The 21,411-nt window shown below is 35.0% G+C and overlaps 1 protein-coding gene across 4 annotated transcripts in view; it reads left to right on the top strand.

The window, feature by feature from the left end:
- The window catches only part of LOC129719112 (titin), a 145,435-nt gene that overhangs the window by 2,434 nt on the left and 121,590 nt on the right, over window positions 1-21,411 (top strand). The window lies entirely within an intron of this gene.

Raw genomic sequence — 21,411 nt, 5'->3', positions numbered from 1 at the left:
TTATGTATTATACGAATTGATACAGGAATATAGAAATTTGGACTGATACTGCTCTCAACTAGATAGGAAAGAAAAACAGAAACTTTTCACACCGAACTCAACACCGAAATCAACATAGAAAATGCAACTAAAATATGCAAAACTATGTTATAGCGATCAAAACCAATCAAAAGAATCTGGAAACTCTTCATTATCGATATACTGCAATAAAATAATCAAAATGTCTTTCATTGCTGTAGCTCGAAAAGTTGTGCGGAAAGCTTCCTCCAAATTTTTGACTTTGTTACTTCAGCAGTCAACAACATACAAAAAAATACGAAGAGGTAATTTTTTTCTTCCGCGAGAAAAAAAAAGAGCTTAAGTGAAACGAAAAACAACATATTTTTCAGTTAAAGTCACGCAATCCACGCTGGTCGTCCATAAGAACAGTACAGAGTAGAGGCAGTAAGAGACAATAAGAAACACATTAGAAATGATTGGAAGTGGAAATCACAAAAAATTCAAGGAATACTGCTCCCAATTATATTGAAAAAAAGTCTGAACCTTCTCATGCTGAACTATCAATTATTTGATTAGCCTTCTTTATCGATATTCTTTTGGAATAGTTTACAATAAAGGTCAGTAAAGGATGAAGAAAAACTTCACAAATTTCAATCCAGAGTACTTTGAGTTGTTGCTCGATTTGTGGTTTCGAGTGCGAAGTGGAAGTCCCAATGGATAACATGACATTAGAAAAAATTAACAGTCGAAGAAAATATTTTCAAAGGTCGAAAACCAGCCTCATGTTCAATTTAAATCATAAAACCAGCACAGAAAGTATAACGAAAACTGTGCAAAGCGAACAAATATTAGTGTATCGATCTTTATGGGGCGATTGAACTTAGTCAGGGACAATCGAAGACCAAGAAAATTTGCAAAATCTTCTTCGTCCATGCGCTACAAGAAAGCAAATTGGGCAACGGTGCTTGAATTAAAAAAGATGTTAACAGATGCTCATAAAAGCTTCAAAAAGTTAATTTTTTTAGTCAAAGGAAGTAAGTTGATCTAATTTAATATCAATAAAAATTTGATGAGAAACGATAAAAAAAAGCTAGAAAAAAATCAGAAAACTTTAACAGCGATAATGTTTTTTTTAAACCAACTTAATTGGAAATATCTTTCATTTCCGGTTCAAGAAGTCAATGCAGGAAAAACACAAAAAAAATATGAGTGTAAAGAGAACGAATTATAATCTTTATCATTCGTAACTAGCGATTCAGCAGGCATTGAAAATCACAGAAAAGCATTGCTAGGAGTGGGAATTACACTGTTTATTGCAGGAACACTGCAATTTTGACTGTTCTCAATTAATTAGCAAAAAACGGAAACTTTTCAAGCCGAATCATCTTCTTTATCGACGTTCTTCACGAATGTCAAACTCTAGAGTGACCGCTGACAGTAAATTCAGCAACTTCACAAGTAACAAACGAAATGTTCCCGGAAAAGTTCAACCAGAGTTCTTCAAACTGTTGTTCGTTCGATTTGTGACTTCGACTGCAGCGTGGATATTGAGTTTTCTTCGAAATCTAAATGTCTGAATTGACACCAGAAATAATGAAGCCGCAAATTAACAATTGCAGATAATATCTTCGAAGGTCAATAACCAGTCCCATTTTCAGTTCGAGTTCGACAACAGGTCAAAACTAATCTGGAAACTTCAAGAATAGTAATTAAAATGTTCTTCGTTGTTGCCCGAAAAGCTGTGCAAGCAATTCTTGTGTCTGTTGCAATACAAATAGTAACAAATCTCGGCAGCCAGTAATATAGCAAAGAATGTTAAATCGTTCAACTCATAAACTCACCAAGAGAAATAAAATGAAAAATGCGTGATTCTCATGGGGCGACTAAAGTTAATAACCGAAATATTTTTTGGAAAGTCTCCTTCATCAGAAAGAAAGCAAACTCGTCTGTAGTGTTGAAATTGAATAGTCTCTGAACAAATATCTGACTTATGGTAATAAAAGCTCTTTTTTCAGTCAAAAAAGTATGCCTATATTACAGTGCAATTGCAGAGGACAACAAAGAGTACTAGTTGATGGTTGTTGCTCGAAAAGTTGTGTGAAAAATTTTCTATAGGGTTACAAATCTGTCCCTCCAGCAAAAATCTTGGCAATCACTAACATAATTGTGAATATAGAGTGAAAGTCAATGTTTTCTTCGGTAACCAAATTGAAGAAGGAAGAACAACGAAAATCGATCATTCGTTACCAAAAAGATAATCAAAAACATAGAAAAACATTTGGAATTAGAAAAGGAATACAAAAATTTATCTAATGTTGTTCTAAATTGGGTAGAAAAAACACCGAATTCTTCATACTGAACTGATAATTTTTTTTCCTCTGTGTGGACTCATCACTGCGACCAGAAACATTTGATCTATTGTGATATTGCCAAGGTGTTTTCTGTACCCCGCACTTCATGTTATTGGCAGTATCACTATCGAAGTGAATGATACGCTTTCGATGTATACCCGTGCTTCTGTGTGAGTGTTTACCCTTTCGTTTCCAGCCTCTTTCTATCCTACCAATATCGCCAATTACAATTCCCTGAACTGAGGCTACACCTAACGTTCCTCTCTGACCAGGTTAATTCTAAGAGGGACTTATTATGTCAAGAGGAAGGAGTCTTATCGAAACCTCGTTCCCCATGCCAATATCGCCAATTACAAGTCCCTGTAACCTTGCGGCTACGAAGCTCCCCTAATTGATAATAGTCTGAACAATGATTTTTGAAGATTTCAAGAAGTGCAAAAATTATTAGAAAATCATTGGATTTGATTACTGAGGGAAGACAAAAGTCTGAAAATGTGATAAAAATGCTTCTCAAAAGAAGGATAGAATCCTTATCAAAAAGCTTTATTCATAGTTTTTTATACTGTTGTTCCATTCGCGGCTTAATAGACAGAGCGTTCGAGAACTCAAATTCGTTTAATTACGCACCAGACATTACAGAAAAACAATTAAATTTTACTGTAACGTTTTGCTATGGGACAACAAAAGTCAGCGTCGATTTGACAAACAAAAATAAACTCGAAAGTTAAATTTTTAAACTGCAGTTAGGAAATCGTCTTGGACACATTTCGACGGTTTCGAATGCTCCTCATAAAGGTTCAAATAGTTAAAGGTCAATAATCCGAAAATTCTACTTCATCGATGTCCAAGGAGGAGGCAAACTTATCAATTATGTTAAAATAAAATAGTCTTTTCGAACTGTTGTTCAAGTTGAAGCCCCAAATACAAACCATTAAATGAAGTTTTTCTCTGTAATATAAATTGATTTGAATCGATATCAAAAAAAATATAATTGCAGAAAACCGCCTCGAAGGTCAATGGCCAGCTCCATTTTAAATTCAAATCATGAAATCATCGTAGGAAATATAACAAAAATTGTACGAAGTGAACAAATATTATTGTAGCACTTTTTATGGGTTTACTGAACCAGTGCCAATTAATAACAATTAAAAAAAATTTGGAAAATCTTCTTTATCGATATCAAAAACAAAGTGATTGGTTCCTTGTTGAGAGTATTTCAGAGGCTGGTAGAGGACACATTTGATGAAAAAAAACGCACTAACGTTGATCTACTCGAAGTTATTCAGCTTTTGAGTTTCTTGGATACCTTTCTATAAAGTGGCTCTAACTTTAAGTTTCTTTTGAAGGCTGAGAAAATTTGCTATCAGAAACAGTTTCAAAAAGTTTGAATAAATGTGAAAAATAGCACTCTGCAAGCAAAAATGTTCGACGGTAGTACTGTGGTAAACGTATTTTGATGTTTTTTTTCATGATAACATGTTAACATTGTCGGTTTTTAACACAACAGCTCTACAGTTGATTCTTTCTGGTGGTTTCTGACGTCTAACATTCTATCTGCTTTAGTTTTCGAGAAATTTCGAAAAGAAAGAGAAAAGACCGAAGATTTATTTGAAAAAATATAGAAAGTTATTCGAAAAGGTATATCCAGAGTTTCTCAAGTTTTTTGCGTGATTCCTAGCACTAAACAGTAAAGCGGATATCAAGTTTTTCTTAGAACTGATTCAAATTGACACCAGAAAAATACCAAAAACCATTTCAATCATTCGAGATTGAATTCGAACATGAACGAGAGGCAGCTAGAGCAGCTAGAGGCAATCGGAAGCACAGTAAAAATACTTTAAAGCGGGAAGAACACGAGCTGATGAACTCTTCTTCTTCTACTGCTTCAAATTACATGGGTAGTCTTTTTTGTCGTCTTTTCCAAATTGTTTTTGACTTGATTTGTGACACTAAATTTCTTTTCAGTAATTCAATTCGTATAAAATTGTACTGGAAAAATAATTAAATAGAAAGTGAGCAGAAAACAAGAAGATCAGTAACCATTTTAGTTCAGATTAGGGAATCAACATCGGAAATGTCACGAAAAATGTGCAAAGTGTAGCCTTCTTGTTGTGAGCGTCAATTATATTAACAGTCTTCTTTATCGACATTCCCAAGAATGATTGTTGAGAGACCGAAAACGTCATGAGACCGAAGATATAATAGAAAGACTTCACGAAAAATGGTTTGAAAAACAAAAGGAAAATCAATCCTTCTTCAGCATTCCAAATTGATTGAAATTAACACTACAGTAAGTATTGTTTTCAAAAAGGCAATATAAGCGTCGAAAGACTGATAAAAGCCAAAAAATAATCAGAAAACTTGGCTGCAGTTCGATAAATTCTCTCTAGAATTTGAGCCTGTTTTTGACTTTTAAACTGCAAATATGAAACAATTTTGGAGAGACAACACAAAACCAAGAAATTCTTCGAAAAATTTGATATTCTCCATGAAGAAGATTCGGTAATGTTGTAAATGTAAATTATTTCTTATCGGTGATGTTTTCATAGTGTACTGACTATGCTCTGAACAGTCTTCTTTATCGACATTCTTTGGAAATGTCAAACTCTAAAACAGTGATGGCATAAACTCATGCAAATTTGAACTGAGTACGACTTTTTCAGATTTCCTCTCGATAGTTTGAGTTTTTTTGCACCGCACACTCTGATCGATTGACTTTAAATGCATGCAATGCATGCAGTGCACGATGTATTCAACGATGCAGGCGATGATGTGACGCGATGATTTTTGTGTTTTAGATTGAATTTACACTTTCATAGGACAATGCAACGAACTGTTGCAGCAGACACGTCGCGTATTTTATCGAATTTCGATTTTTATGAGGTTGTTGTTATGCAGAATTTAAACTCAAATCTAACTCAAGTGTACTGCACTGTATGTAGGAATTATGTGCAACCGAGAAAAAATGTGCAAGCAAGTTTTGAAACTCTCTTGGATACGAGAGCAAAGTCACACTGCCTTAAATTGCTATATGTTTTGAGGTAACAAAAAGTTGTTTTGAGGTAACAAATACCACTAAAAAAACTCACAAAAATTAATTTAAAATTTAACTGAAGTCCTTCAATCTTTCGTGTGATTTGTGGCTTCATACACAAAGCGGAAATCCCTTCTCCTTCAGAAAGCCAAATTAATTTAAATTGACACTACAAAGTTTTTAAATAAAAAGCAAACAATTGAAAAACTGTCTTAACGGTAAACTTATAAATGAAAATAGACAAAACCGATTCAAAATAGCTTGAATATTACAAAAACTGATGCAGAAATGCAAAAATTGTAAATAATTCACTCTCTGATTGGTAGAAGATGCAAATATTGTTTTTGATGTTTTCACAACTCAACTGTCAAAAATCTGTCCAGTTTCTTCATCGACATTATTGAGGACAACAAAACTTAAATAATAATTGTCGAGGATCAATGATAATTCAAGCAAATCATAAAAATCTGTTCAAAAGCAAGGCGAAAATAAATTTTTGTCAACCAGCAAAATATTAGAATTCCTTCTAATTCTAAGTTTTATTTTTATAAAAGTCAATAACCAGTAGAGAAAAATTCTCAATTTCAAAGTTCTAAATTTCATCAAATATATCCCAAACCATGAAATTAGCTTAGCAAAAATGAAGAAAAATATACAAAGTTAATGAATGTTTTCGTAACGACTCTTCTGGGACGGCTAAACTCAGCCGGTGCCAATCGAAAACAACTGCTACTTTTTGTGCGACTCCTAGGAGCATAAATACGTTACCAGTAATGTTCCTATAGTAAACTGTCAATGCTCCGAATGATCTTCTTTATCGATAAACTGTCGGAAATGTCGAATTCTGGAGTGATTGTTGTGAAGCAACAAAAGTTCAAAATGGTAGTAGAAAAACTTAACAGAAGAGCTTCCCTAATTTTGACGTAGAACTACGTCTTTCATGAAGTTTGGCTGCATAGGGATGTAAAATGAAAATCTAAAACCGGTGAAAGTGAAAAATATGTCCAATTTCAAATGCTAATATATCGGTTAGTTTTCAATAAATTTCCTCCGTTCTTGTAGCAATCGATTGGAAAATCTTTTAAGAATCCTCCCAAATCAGAAAATTGTAGCTTTATTATTCGAACTACTGTACTATTGAAAATATAGACCCAGTAATTCGAGATGTACTATTTGGCCTATATAAGGCCTACTTCAGTCGAAACTGCTCGAATTAGTTCTAGACAGCGACTACAACAGTCCTTAGCAGCAGCAGCAGCAGCAGCAGAAGCAGCGGCCGCAATTGTGGCAATGGATGATGCAGCGGCACTTCCTTTGGTAAAATATTGTCTTTGTACGGTAGCGGGCAGCATCAGTAGTAGGTACATTAGCTGGCACTTCTCCTGATGAAAAGTTGCCGTATTTTGACAACACACACGCGTTTTTGAATGCTGGCATTCAAAACAAATGGCCCAGTGTGAAAACAGCTTTCAACCATGTTATCTTCCGATGTCCGAATGTTTTAAACCTCTCTGTCACACAGATGCACATTATATCTTGAAAAGCGAACCACAATTGTTCTCATAAGAACAACAAGCAAATTATTGAAGATTTCATGTTTTCGCGTTTTGCGCTAGAATTAAAAGTTGAACATTATTTCAATTTACATGCACTCGGACTGTCGAAACTTGTTTGCGTTGTGTAGTGTTTGTTCCATTCCTGTTCAGTGATGTATTTGCAAACTGAAATTCGGTAGCACTTCAACTTCTCTTTTGCATAAAATTTTAAACGTATTCAATACAAGTAATGTAATAAACAACCTTATGTAGTTCTACGTCAACCTTGCGGTAGTGGCTTTGCATACAGCCCTTGTGATTATTTTCCAAGGCTCTTCAAGCTTTCGTGTGGTTTGTGGCTCCAAAAACAGAGTGATAATCTTTTTTTTTTTCTAGCACTTCAAACTAATTTAAATTAACATATCATTCTTAGAAGTTATTGATTAGTGAAAAAGCATTTCAAATTCAGTAAACTATATTGCATTTGAAATTAGACAATGATCTCTTCAATTATAACGAAAAATATGTAAGGTGAATAAGAAATACAGAGGTGATTTTCATAGGGAACCTGAAGTCAGTCAACGAAAATTAAATAAGAAGTTCATTTCAGAAATGGATTTCGCGAATTTGCCTGGAAAGGTCTGATTGCTTCCCCAATTACGCAAAAAATATATATTTTTTTATATCTTTTTCTCAATGAAGATTCTAAAGTTGGCAGTTCACAATCAGAAAAGTCTTTTTTATCGATATTCTATGAAAAATAAAAATTTACCAACAATGCTATAATTGAATAGTCTGTTAATAACTGCTGCTTTTCGTACGACTACCATAGAATAAAAACATTAGTAAGTAGTCAATAACTTGAGCAGTTTTCTATGAAGATGTTATAGAGAAAAAAGGCTCTCTAAAAAAACTACTAGCAAATATTGTCGAAAGTTTAAAGATTTTTTCACAGAAAATTGCCTCTAAATTCGTCGTTCGATTTGTCAAATTTTCACAACCCAAATGCACGAAACTAACGTTCTACACCAACAAAAGTAACGAATCAGTCAAAAGAATTTTCTACAGAACAGCAGTCTGGCGATAATGATAGTTGAATTGTTTCTCTACAAAAGTCTAGCAAAAATGACTACTCTTCTGGTTTCAAATCTGTAGTTCGATTCGGGTAGTAGCAAATTTTTGAGCCAGAAAATTGCAAAGGCCAGTGAAACACTTGAGAAAGCATACGCAGTTCCTTTTTTATTCAAAATGCAAAACAGTAAACCGATAAAGATTTGGCATGAGAAATTTTTTTTAAATAAGCTTTGGAGCAATTTTTTCAGAATAATACGTATCCTTTTTAACAAATCTGTTAATTTTATAGGAACTATTTCCAATTTTCAGTCCTAAGAAAATATGAAAAAACATAGTGAAAACTGTATAAGCATCAACGCTTTTATAGTGAACACCAAGTCTTTCTGTTATATTAATGCTACCCTCAATTGTTAGTAGAATTGTTTTTCCTTCAACAATATTGCCTTAGTCAATACCTTTGAATTGAAAATAATGTGTAAAAATCTTCTTTATCGACTTTCTGCGGGCGATAATGACACTGGACAAAGACCTAACAAAAGTTACTATTTTTCGAATTCCACCTTTGTTGTGGCAAAATGGAAACAAATTTATATTATATTTGTATTTATTTATATTAATAGTAACCAGAGGTCCTGGATTTCGCCAGACAGTCCCTCGTTTCAATAAAAGTCTCACAGACTCATTTAAATTGAACCACCAAGTGCCACATATTTTCACTGGGACAGCGTGCTCTTTGGTGTCCCGCGTTGTAGCTAATGGATCATCATGAAAATTTGGACATTTTTTCAAAACTCAGTCTTAAAATGATGGAAAAGACGATAACTGTTCTGTGAAACTTCAACGCTGTGAGCTCAGTTCTGCTCTCGATTGATAGAAAAGTCATGTTTTCACCATGCCCTCTAAGAATTTCACTGCCATTCCCTTTGAATTGTGAATAACCTGCAGAGTCTGCTTATCGACAGTCAAGTAAATCCATCTGATACCGTGAATTAGCAAGGCTAAAAACTGCATTGGCAGTATAAAATCCGGTCGGTTTTCTAATGTTTTTGCCCCTCTAGAAGCTTATTGTTCCAGCTCAGCATAAATCCTTAGAAGCTGCTGAAGCTCTACTATTGTTTTACCATTTAAGTTTTCAACTTAAAACCGGGAATAACATTTGGGAAGCCTGAATAACTTGTCAAGAAAAAAAAAAACTGTCTTGCCCCTCGACCGCTTGTCTGTGAAAACCACAAAACCTTCGTCTACTTCGATCAATTTTCCCGGGTGAAAAGCAACTTAGTTGAAGAAGTTCTAATTGCTTTTTACCACCTCTAAGAGAAGCTAGCTTTTCAGAAACTCAAAACAAAACTTGTTGTTTTTTCTGGGTCGGCCAATCGACTGGAACAACTTATTCGAGAGTTTCTTTTAAAGTCCGGGGAACCGATCCATGTTCTAGTGATTTCCCACACTCGAGCTCGAGCCGTTTTCAAGTTTGTTTCGCACTTTTCGATGCCAAAAGTGATACCCAACAGCAGCAGTAGCAAGACTTGCCCCATTTTATGTGCAAAAATCTTGGAGATCTTTCAATTGATTTACATTAGCTTCGATTGTTGTTTATTTTTCACCTCTGGTCTTCCTTGAAACTAGTTTGTTATTGTGTGAACTCAAACTTTGCAATCTATTGCCAGCGAGCGTCATTTTCGATAGTTCGAGTACTAATCTGTTCCTAGAAGCGTCACTACAGGTGTGATAAAAAAGTTTTACTGCTAACCGCTTTTTTCGCAAAACCTCGTGCGGCGAATATTTCGCCAAACTGTGTGCGCGCGTAAAAGTGCGTAACAAACCCAGAATTGATTTGATCTTCCGTACTCTGCATACCAATTCCGGTGAAGTACCTTAAAGTAATTGCTTTTTTTTCGCTTTGTTTAACGTCATTATCATCGTACCAAATTGGCGAGATGAAGCTTTTGCTTTTGGTATTCCAGTTCACGGCTTTGTGAAGTGGCGGTAGGGAAAACGGTGAAGGTGAAGTTTTTTTTTATGTTTAAGTAGTGCGAAGTGACAAACGAACTGACGAGTGTGGAAATTTCTAGCTAGCTAGCTTAGAAAGCAATCCGCCAACAATGAGAGGCGCACACCAATCGAATCGAAGAGCACTACTTTCGATATGAACTCTCAGCTAGCGTGCGCGATTATTGGCGGTAACGAAACTATGCAAATTATTTTTTTTTTGTTTACGCCCAAACGTATTGATCAACAAGCTTTCGCACGGGCAGGAAAGCTGAAACGCATTTGCCATTTTTTTTTGCCTGGCATAACGGAATTCGGCTGACGGTTTTGGCAATTTGGAAGGAATATGTTTGTGCGTGAAAATATTTTTTCTCTCTTGGTCGACTTTCATCACAGTCGAACTATTTTGACAGCTAGTGTGAACCTTCTTTATCGACGATAAATCAAACGTTTGCAATTCGCTTCGATGGTCATTTTTTCACTCTAAAACTAACGGGTCTAAAGTTTGTTTTTTCGCACAGTCGTTGAACAATTGCTAGTTGCTTTTATTAGCTAATACTCGCGCAAAAGCAGCGGCGAAGGGATTAATTAGCCGCGGCAACTCCGGTCTCTCTGGCTCGGTCTGGGTCGAATCGGAGAGCTCTTAAGCGGGTTCGCTGGATAATGCGCACACGCCAATTAAAACGGTTCGGTTAATCGTCCCGGCTGCGGTGGTTCGTTCCAGTTTTTGCTCCGGGGGCCGACTGACGTGATGACGGATGATCGCGAGCGCGCGCGCTCACCGGTAAGTGCAGTGAAATTTCGCCGAAAAAACTCTCACCGCACCCTGGGGGGACGTCAAGCGCCGATCGCAGGTCGATCGGTCGGTCGGTTCGGTAGGTAATTTGACCATTCCGTCGATCGATTTTGCATCCCTCGAGGCACACTAGCGAATGTGGGTTTTGCGTGCTTTTCACTTTCGCGATGGGAGTTTGGGCCCCGGATTGGGACCATCGCCGGGGAGATGCTACTTTAGCGACTTTTCCTTTCCAGGTGAAATGAAGAGAAGCAAGGCTAAAAAACAAAAAACGCCGGTTCTTTTGAACGTGTGCCACTTGTGGGGAAGGTTTCCGTTTCACTGGAGCCAATTTTCTACAAATTTTGTGAGTTTTTTGGTAATTATGTTCAATTTTTGTTTTTCTTTTTCGAGCTATTTCAAATACTAGTAACATTGCTTTATGACTGCTAATATTGCAATACAAATGGTTGGTATGAAGAGGTAAAATGAAACAGATAAATCACACTGTTGCCAAAGAATTTTTTTTTAAATAACTGTAACAAATGAAATAAGGTCAGCAAAAATAGAAATGACAAGAACAACCATGTTATTTTCACTACGTGCTAAACTCAGTTTATTTTCTGTTTTAATTTTATCACGACAGAAAGGTGAGTAATACCTGAGCGTTAAACTAATAACAAACTAATTTTACATATAAACGACGGCTGACACAGACATGACTCAACAGAATTCTTCTGCTCAAATTTAAATTTCAAATATTGCGACTTTGATAAACTGGTCTCAAAAAACGGTAAAACCGTACAACTTTCGGCGCCTTATAATTATACACTCTAATTAACCTCCTCTGTTTTGTCCACCGAAAAACCGGTCCCCAAAGGCCAGTTAATAACGTTTTGTCACGAAGTGATCCCAGCGGAAATTTCCGGGAGCACATTCCGGTCGGACGATCGTTCGATCGATTCGCGGTCACGCTCGTTTCGATGATGATTCAATTTGTGTGAACTGATTACACCTCTCGTTACGTCACTCGAACGCCACTAGAACTAGAATCTCTCTTTTTCAATTCGCATGCTGTGGCTGTCGCTGGACCAGACCTAGCGCTAAGCTATAAATAAATATCGATTTTCGGCTCCGTGTCTCTGTCTGTCTGTCGAGGCTCTAAATTAACGGCAAGCCCTAGTTATCCACTGACCACCATTCGTTCCCCCTTGCCGCACTGTTTTTGTTTTATTATTTTTTTTTTTTTGTTGCAAAACGGTAAGGCACTTACCAACACCGAGAGACTCACGGAGCGTAGAGCGACGGGCAAAATCTCGTCGGCTACGAGGGTGGAAAAAGATAGATTATCATCATTATGACAACAAGTCCGTATGTCATCTGCAAGGCGAATCTTCTGCCTTCCTGTGTCGGTATCGTGTCGTGTCGTTCCGTGCCGTGCCGTGAGTGAATGGAGGAGAAAGACTCAACTCGAGCTCTGGCTAGTTCGGAGATGGTTCCGAGATTATTTAATAAATAAATTGCCTAGCCGAAGACAGATTCATATCGCGCGTAGTACAGAATGAATGAGATGAGATGAGAGAGAGAGAGAGAGAGAACAAGACCGGTAGCACACACTTGATAATGAAACCAAATTGTCCTTCCCGGCCTGTTTCCTCTTGTCTGCCTCTGGCAGATCGGCCGGGCCGCGTGTTGCACTAGAAAATCGGACAGATGGTTTACCATTTGTAGGTGGATTAACTGCACTGCTGCTGCTATTGCTGCTGCTTTTGGATCATCAATTGATCTTCTGGATGATGCACAGCAAAGCAAGTGATAATGAAAATGAAATCTCTTTTAAGGAGGGATTTCACGATAGCTCTTCAATGCGGTTGGTAGTACCCTCTTGGAATTCAGTGAAATTTTGCATTCTTTTGCATCGTTTTGAAAAAGGTCCAATATATATTTTTAAGATTTTTTATACATTTTAAGCACACATATTTAACACATTTTTGACAATTTTGGTTTAGTTCTTATATGCTCTTGATACTTTTAGGATATTTTCTAGGTATTTTTGACACGTTTTGGAAATTTTTTTAAAGCTATTTCTACTATTTTTTGGCAAATATTTAACACACACTATTAACATAATTTGAAAAGATTTTGAAAACAATTTAGAAGCTTTTTCTTATTCTGAATACAAGTTTATTTTCTCGTCTCATTTTTTACACATATTCGACGTATTCCTGACACTTTAGAGACGTATATTTTTGTTACATTTTTGATACATTTATGGTTTTTCATGGATTAAATTTCTCTTTATATTTGAAACATTTTTGGCACAATTTCTACAGATGTTTGATTTCTTAGGATTTTGGATACAATTTCTGAATTATTTTAAACGTAGTTTCAAACATATTTTAAGACAATTTAATTATAACACTGTCAAACTTTTGAATACAATATAAGACGCATTTGACGCAGTTTCGAAAAATTTCTATGCACTTCTTTTTAGTCTTCCTCAGCTAATTATTGGAACATTCCAGATACAATTCTAAGACTTGTTTCAAAAATATCTTTGATACTCTTTTGATGCATATATGACACCCCTTTGATTAAATTTTCATAAATTCTGACTCAAATGCATGAAGTATGTTGTCACACTTTGTGACACATTCTTGGCTCTTTTTTCAATATAGTTTTAAAAAATTATTGTAATATTTCACTCACATTTTTGAAACATTTATTTTGAACATTTATATTGGCGTGTTATGACACATTTTCGAATGCATTTGGATTGTTTTTTTTTATTCGATTTACTCAAGAGAAAATGGAAATATTTATATACACTAACCGCCATAAGTTCGTAATCGCTTTAGCATCACCTTAAATGGGCAGATGTATGTCACTCTATCTCGTCATTTCGATAACGTAGAGACTTGTGGTCTTCAGCAAAGTTGTTCTGGCTTGTGGTCAGTGGACAATATGTATTAGCCGCAGTAGTGGTGCTAGTGTAGTGTGTATTTTAAACATAATTCAAATCATCTATCCAACTTCTTGAAGAGTTGTGGCTATCAGCAAAGTTGAGAGTAAGAGCTTCTAATTGGTAAACTGTTTGGTATGGAATTCAACTTCTATGACGCGCTAGTATGCACGTGGTTTTTATTATCTTGAACTAAATTTATCTCATGAATTATACCACTTAGAAAGCTGTGGTCTTCAACAAAGTTGTTCGATACGTCGAGGACTTTTGGTTTATCGACAGTTTGGTTGTGAATAGCGCCACAGTATGCGTTTAGTGTCGAGTGTTATACACTAAATCTATTTCAAGAATACAACTATGTACTTCACGAGTTACAGTATTGAGCAATTTGGCAAAAAAAATCTCAGAAGAGTTTGAGGCATTTTTTAGCTAAATTGATTTGATTAGAGATACAAGATATGAGTTTTTACACAACTAACCTCAAAATATGAAGCATTGCATGCACAGTAGCCACGTTGCTGTGACATTCCGTACTTAGTTGTCCAGAACTAAACAACTTCTCAGAAATCCGCCAGTTTCTATGAAATCGAAATCATGACATAAATCAAGGTAAAAATATGATGAATACCGTGCACACTTTCACCACATATCCCTTGACCTTCTAAACAACCTTGCTGAAGAATTTTCTTGGAGGTCGGAATCTATCATGATCATGATCACTAGCGCCACATTACAACAGAATTCTGTAGTAGGTTGTTTTAACCTTCTAACCTTCTTAACCTTCTAAGCAACTCCGGTGGGGATCGCAACTATCTGGAAAGTCGGAATCAAATGAAAGGTTACGATCAAAATATGAAGAAATTCGTTTTCATCATGCATCGCCAATAGCAGCAGAATTCAGCACTAAGGTGTTCAACAATCAAAAACTCTTGATTTTCTAATAACTTTGCTGGAAATCGTAACTTTTTTCGAAGGTTGAAGTTGTGAGATGAGTTAAGGTCAAAATACGAAGAGTTTCGTGCACACAAGCGCCACGTAACGGAACAATTTCATACTAAAATGTCCACCATCCAGCAGCCCTTGACCTTCAGAAAAAGTCTGCTGAGGACCGCAACTTTCTAGGTCGGCGGAATCACATGGTGAAGCGATTCCAAACTTTTTTTTCGATTTTATAGTAATAAGATGAAGGCCCAGTCGCAGAGAGCATAACGGGGCCGAAATTTCTGTTGGAGTTGGAGTTGGAGGGAAAAGCCTGCTTCAGTAAAATCAATAAATATTTTTCCTCAAACAGGCATAAAAACCCTCTCAACAGACAATACAGCGTAGTGTATTTTCATTTTTGACACTTATTTTGATTTTTTTTCGACATTTTTCGATTGAATTTTATTGTATGTTTGAAAGTCTTTTCACACAGTTTTGAAATAACTTCTACCGATTTTTGTAATATTACGACATATTTTCGGAACAATTTTTGACTCATTTTAGACATTGATTTGACACAATATTGGTAAGAACATTTTTAGGATTGTTTTAAATTTTCAATACATATGTTTGTCACTATTCTGATATTTTCGAATTAAATTTAGCACAACGTTAACACATGCTTGACTCAATTTTTACCGATTTTTTTAAATATTTTTAAAATAATGCTAACGCATATTTTATGCATATTTGAAATATTTTCTAGATTTTTTTTTACATTTAGTACACATTTGTCACAGTAATTTACTTATTTTGACACAGTTTGCTACCTACTTTTGACGCCTTTCGACTCTTTTTTTATATAATTTGAACAGATATTTGAATCAATTTTAATTTACTTTTAAGGTTGTATTAAAATATTTTTTCAATTTTAGATGAGCTTTTACACATTTTAACACGACATTTCTTAGACAAATGTTTGACACATTATGAATTTACTTCACCTTTCACACATATTTGATACATCATAGACATTTTGAAAACATTTTCAATCATATTAAACAATTTCTTGATTTATTTTGATGAAGTTTTAAAACATTTCAATCTTTTTTGATTGAGTACTGATTTACATTATTTATACAGAGTTTCAAAACATCTTAAGAACATCTTGGAAATCTGTAACATTTTTTTCCAATTTTTGACACTTGTTCTACATATTTTTTTCATCCATTTTTGGGACATATTTTACATATTTTTGACAATTTTAGACACATTTTCAAGAGGTTTCTGTGATATTTTAGGCACCTTTTTGACAGAAATTTTCATCAATATTGGCACACAATCGACGCTTATTTCAATTTAGCTTTGACTCATTTCGACACATTTTCAAACAATTTAGACAAATTTTTGACGCTTGTTTCCCTTTTTTGATACATTTACAACTGATTCCCAGAGTATTTCCGATACATTTTTGAAACATTTTTTGACACCTCAATTTTTATCCATGCTTGACACACTTTATAAATATTTTTAGCATATGTGACAAATTTTTTTTCATACATTTTCGAGCAAATAATCGTCATGCGCGGGAAATGTTACTTTGAGTGATTTCATTCAAAGAGAACGTCGACTGAAGCGCATCGAGAGTCGAAAAACGTTTATGGAAATGCTACAACGTGTGCCGTGATTGGTTCCGTCATTTTATCTCGATGCCGTCGACTGCCCAAGTGAAGAAAAACAAAAACCTTCGAAGAACGCTGAATTGGAATAATCACTCGATGAGCATCCAAGCTTAACGCACGAACAGCTTGCCTCGGGGCTATGAGTTACCCTTCAATTCATTTCCATTTCAATACACTTTGGGCAGATTTTTTGCTAACTGTTCCAAAATTTTTTGAACTGTAGTTTACCCAATTTTGACATTTTTCTGATTCACTTCATTATTCCAAGTAAAATAAACAAATTTGGAAAGAGCAATTGTTTCATGAATTTCTGTTAAGCTTTTGCCAGAATGTTTGTTGCTCAAAAACTGTAGGATCTACAAATTTCTAGTCAGAGGAAGCAATGTGAAAAATTGTATGGATATCAACGCGTCTTCGAAATTAGTTTGATTTTTGAGGTATTTTTAATACACTGTTTTACGATAATTTAAATTGATATTAATTTGACGATTTTTAAGGCATTTTTCCTCAACACTGTTTTCAAGATGTGTTTAGAACGCACTAGATTTGTGTATATTTGATTCTTTCTACACTCTATGTATTGTCGATCGATTTTTGAATTTTGACACCTTTTGAATAAAACTTCAAGCATTTCAACAGTTCTCACATTTTTGATGGTTTTTTTTTTTTGGTTGGCAGTTTGCACATATTTGGTTCGTTTTTGGTAATTTTTTTAAACATCCTTTTTATAACCATTTTTGTACACACTTCGAAATATTTTTGACACAATATTGGTACATAAAAAACCTTCAAAGATGCTGAATTGGTGGAATCGCTCAATAAGGATCCATGCCAAACGCAGGAACAGCTTGCTTCGGTATTAAAAGTTACTCACCAAAGCAGTTCAATGTGATGCATACTTTACCAAAATGAAATTGCATTTTTATTGAAAACCCCAGTGAGAACTATGGTCCATACTTCATACAATATTGACACATTTTGGAAACATGTTGGCGACTTTTTATATATTTTAAAAATTATGTTTTTTTTTTAAATTTTGAATGCATATTTGAACCACATTTTGCATACTGTTGACACGGTTTTGATACCCTTTGACATACTCTGATACTTTTTCTGAGCTTTTTTACGTAATTTGGACAGATTTTCGATTTTTTCAAATACATTTTAAGACATTCAATATTTTTGACAGATTGTTGATTCATGAAAAAAGGCCTCAATTTTTACCATTTTATGTACATCTTTCGCAAATATTTGATTCATTTTACCCTTTTCCATACATATTTGATACACTCTTGTCCCTGCTTTGACACTTATGAAGCATTTTTCTTAAACATATTTGAAAATTTGTTTACATATTTTCATATAATTTTGGTCTTATGTTTTTTACTCTTTTTTGACATAATTGAAACGGATTTTGGTAACATTTTCAAATTTGGATTCTTTTTTTGTCCTAGTATTTACACAATTTATATGAATTTCTAACATTCGACGCATTTTAGATTCCATTTTATTACATAGGGTATCGTCAGGTTGGCCCTATCATCGTCCGGGGAAGAAACGATGTCCTAGAGCTTTAATTTCTTGCATGATGGTTCTTCATGACGCAGAGCATCTTCCTGCAAAAGATTATTTTTCTTCGACCTTATTAACCCCCCGGACGATAATTGGACAAACTTGACTATAATAGAGCCGATACCCTATTGAAATTATTTTTGATATACTCCCAATGCGCTGTTTACCTACTTAAACTGAAATAAATTAACGTAAAGTGAACTTCATGGGTAAACACGGCTTTTTTTTCAGTCTCAACAGTGGATCAAAACGCTGCTATGTTTAATGTTCGACGTTTCGACCATTGACATGGCCTTCCTCAGGGGATATAAAGTTTTACCGTTTTACCGTTAGGCGAACAAAGCTTTACGATCGGTGATCATTGCTATCACTTGCACTTTTTCGGCCCTTTTTTTTAAGTTATTTTAGGTACATTTTCGAAGCATTTCATACGTTATAATATTTTTGATGATTCGGGGTTAAGTTCGATTCTTTATTTATTTTAAACTTTTTCAGTACACCTTGGAGACAATTTACAATTTTGACTTCTTTGTTGTTCAGTTTTCGTGCATATTTAACACATTTTTAACACTTTTTCGGCTCTTTGTCATATACTTTGAACAAATTTTGAAAACATTTTTGATATAGTTTTGACTCATTGACTTATAAAAGAGTGCCGTTTTATATAGCGTAAGGAACGGCTTAAGCAGCAGCGCCTATTTTAATCAGTCGAAGTAAACAGGCCTAAAACTCCTGCATTTCGATCAATATCGACTGATTCGATGATGGGAACGAAAACTTTGATTGTCTAGCTGTCTTACGAATATAAGAAATATTGTAATTACAAAGAAACCTGTGAACAAAGATTATTTGAAACAAATCGACCTATGTTGCAGCCATTCAGGAGCCACTTCGGGTGCTGAAGAAAAAACGCCTGCAAAACAGATGGAAACTGCCTTAAATAGGTTCGGGGTGATTGGAATAATGTCCCTCGATTGGTAACTTTAATTGATTATTGTTGAAGTTTGCTAACTTAGTTTTACAATCTGAAAACGAATTCTGACAGACAAAACGATAGAGAACATATTGATATAATATTGTTTGAATTTCACCCAACACATTTCGAGTATTTCGTCTGAATACACAGGCGGTTCCTAAAGTTGCTTAGAATATGTTCCCTACCCTAATGTCAACAGATTTTGAAACATTCAAGACACATTTTCAGGGGTTTTGTTCAAAACTTTCCTGACATTTTTTTGACATTTCTGATTGAAGTTTGATGTGTTTTTTGGCACAAATTTTATACATATTTGCAAAATTTTTGATACATTTTTCAACTCTGTTTTACACTCTTTCATCAGATTTTGAAATATTACAAGCACAAGCAAATTTTTTCTACAACATGTTTCACACTTTTGACATATATTTGGTTTAATTTGAATTAAGTTTAAGTTCTTTTGTGGTGCTGTTGTTTAACATATATAACATATTTTGGCATTTGTACATTTCTTTTAAACATTTTGAACACAATTTCAGTACACTGTTCGCTCGCTAACTAGGCTGAAGGCCTAGCCCAGTTAACGAATGTCGCTCGCTAACTGGGCTGACATTTCAAATGTCGTCAAATATCGAGGGGGATTCGAAAGTAATCGCGCTAGGCAAAACTCAGTGAAAATTGGAAAATGTTTTAAACAAATACACTAAAAATCCTGATTGATGAACAGAAAATGAGAAAAAATAAATTGTTGGCCTTGCACGTGCTTTATTCGCACTAACCGTTGCCTGGAAACATGTTCTTTTCATAAAATATTTATTCGACCTGGAAACCAGTAGATAGATATCTAGTGATCGCATATGTGATGACAACCAAAATCCATTGAACTGAAAACTGGAAAAATCATTCTCAATTTACTATTCATGTGCCCCTAGCTCGTTTTGACAGCAATACGACAAATGCTGATTTTTGACGTTCATCTGCTTTTTAACTGGGCTATAGCCCAGTTGGCGAACGCCCAGTTAAAAAGCAGCCCAGTTAAACAGCACCCAGTTAGCGAACAGTCACTGTACATTTTTCATATGGTTTTGATACCCTTTCTGCGGCTTTTTGATTTTGAAGCTTTCTACACAAATTCGTAAGGCATTTACTCAAAACTTTACTGGCAATTGAACGTAGTTCTACGTCTTACGCCAATATATAAAGGTTCAAATGAAAAAACCGAGAACATCGAGAGCGTCACGTAAATTGTACACTTTCAAATGCTTGAGGTAATTTCTCAATTTCACTTTCTATCGGATTTCCTTCAATATTACAGCAATCGATTGGAAAATTAACTATGCGTCCACTAACGTGCAGAAAAATTTTGTTTTTGTGATGCTTACTTTTGTACTATTGAAAACTGTAGAGCCTGACGAACCAGAGCTGAAACAAGGTTTTCTTCCAAGCACAGCCGACGCTAAAGTATACAAACGATTTGAATTTATAACCGATTTGTTGTTGTCGTTTTACTCTCTCTAGTCCACAAAGACACGCCTATCGAAAATTGAACTCTCAGTAGTCACGTATAAAAGCTGGCATGCAGCAATTTAGTCTTCATTGTGTAACCGATTACTGCGGTAGGAGAATAGGTCACTCTTACCGGAAACTGGCTCGAACCGCGGCCGGCACAGTAGCAACTGATTTTAGCAAGGCTGAGCAGACGACTCATTCGATCACAGCACTTAATTAGTAATTTTGTTCTCAGCCATTTGGTCACTGCTAATAGCTGTGAGTGTATTAGTCACATATGTGTATGATCGATATTCCCCTGTTTCATCGGTAAATGGCAATCTAAAATCAACGCTTCAAGTTTCAATTTTATCAATTCAGTGAAAAAGAGGGGGGAAAGACAGCTATCACTAAAATTTGTTTCAGTGATAGCTGTCCTTCCACTCTCTCGGTCGTGTCTTATAAACAACCCCTTCAACATTTTTTTTCCAATTCTGATTCAAGTTGATAACTTTTTATCGCATAATGCATGCTCTTGTACACTCTTCCGACAAAATTTTGACAGATTTTTTCAATAATATTGGGCTTATTTTCGAGACATAATTTTTTTTATATATTGCACATTTTTGGGATAGTTTTTATCACCTTTTTAGTTAAATTTTGAAACATGTTTGTATTTGTCAATTGCTTACACATATAGAATGTGTTTTATGTTTACTCGTGTCAAAGAAGTTGACAAATTTTGGCAAATTTTCATCTATTTTTATGTTTTGAGCGCTCTATTTTTGGCCGATTGTTGTAATATATTTTGAAGCACACTTAACACACATTCGGTTTGTTTTCGGCACACTGTTGAAGCTCTTGCAACTCCTTTGAGGCATTTTCGTGAGCATTTCTGACATAACCGGATATAATTCTAATACATTTTTGGCTCCATTGACATATTTAACAGATTTTAATGCTTTTATTGGTACGTGTTTGAGATATTACCAACTCATTTTTGAGCATTCTGATTTAATTTAATTTGGCACATATTTGATAAATTTTCGACA

This window comes from Wyeomyia smithii, chromosome 1, assembly GCF_029784165.1.
Source record: "Wyeomyia smithii strain HCP4-BCI-WySm-NY-G18 chromosome 1, ASM2978416v1, whole genome shotgun sequence".
Taxonomy (NCBI): Eukaryota; Metazoa; Arthropoda; class Insecta; order Diptera; family Culicidae; genus Wyeomyia; species Wyeomyia smithii.
The sequence above is the reverse complement of the archived record's forward strand: the minus strand, read 5'-3'. Positions and strand labels throughout refer to the sequence as shown.